At 51.1% G+C, this 887-nt stretch overlaps 1 non-coding gene across 1 annotated transcript; it reads right to left on the reverse strand.

Moving 5' to 3' along the window:
* Nucleotides 1-449: 449 nt before the first annotated feature.
* Nucleotides 450-524, reverse strand: Trnas-cga. Its single transcript has one exon. It is a non-coding gene; the product is annotated as a tRNA-Ser (tRNA).
* Between the last annotated feature and the right edge of the window lie 363 nt (nt 525-887).

The following is an 887-nucleotide window of genomic DNA, read 5'->3' on the forward strand; positions in this document are numbered from 1 at the left end:
ACGGTTGAGTCACATTAATGCGGTCATCGCCTATGTCCGACGTCAACGTGCATTAACCACTTACAGATGGCAGGTGGAGGGTACATAAAACGTATCGAGCGACGCGGAAAACAGTGCAGTCGTTGTCGTAAAGCGGTAACACAGCGATTTATCTTGTGTATAGTAGGGCATCATTGTTGACTTTCGGGCCAAGGGCGCTAGCGTTTCCGAAATGACTAAGCTTGTAGACTGTTCGTGTGCCACCGTGATTAAAATATGCCGTGCGTGGTAAAATGGTACTATGCAAAACCGGCGCCGAGGCAACTATAGTGTACCATGGGCCATAGCTGACAGGGTTGAACGACGGCTGTGGACAGATTTAAAGGCGAACAGACGTGCAACTAGAATGAGATTTTCACTCTGCAGCGGAGGGTGCGCTGATATGAAACTTTCTGGCAGATTAAAACTGTGTGCCGGACCGAGACTCGAACTCGGGACCTTTGCCTTTCGTGGGCAAGCGCTCTACCAACTGAGCTACCCAAGCACGACTCACGCGCCGTCCTCACAACCTTACTTCTGCCAGTACCTCTCCGCAATATCCTTTCTTTCAGGAGTGCTAGTTCTGCAAGGTTCGCAGGAGAGCTTCTGTAAAGTTTGGAAGGTAGGAGACGAGGTACTGGCAGAAGTAAAGCTGTGAGGACGAGGCGTGAGTCCTGCTTGGGTAGCTCAGTTGGTAAAGCACTTGCCCGCGAAAGGCAAAGGTCCCGAGTTCGAGTCTCGGTCCGGCATACAGTTTTAATCTGCCAGGAAGTTCCAGACATGCAACTGTTGAGCAACAGACCGCCCAGATGAACCGAGAAGCTATCAACAGCGTCTCCTCAACGACCGTTCAGTGAACGTTGTTGCGT

Source organism: Schistocerca piceifrons, chromosome X (genome assembly GCF_021461385.2).
Source record: "Schistocerca piceifrons isolate TAMUIC-IGC-003096 chromosome X, iqSchPice1.1, whole genome shotgun sequence".
NCBI classification, from domain to species: domain Eukaryota; kingdom Metazoa; phylum Arthropoda; class Insecta; order Orthoptera; family Acrididae; genus Schistocerca; species Schistocerca piceifrons.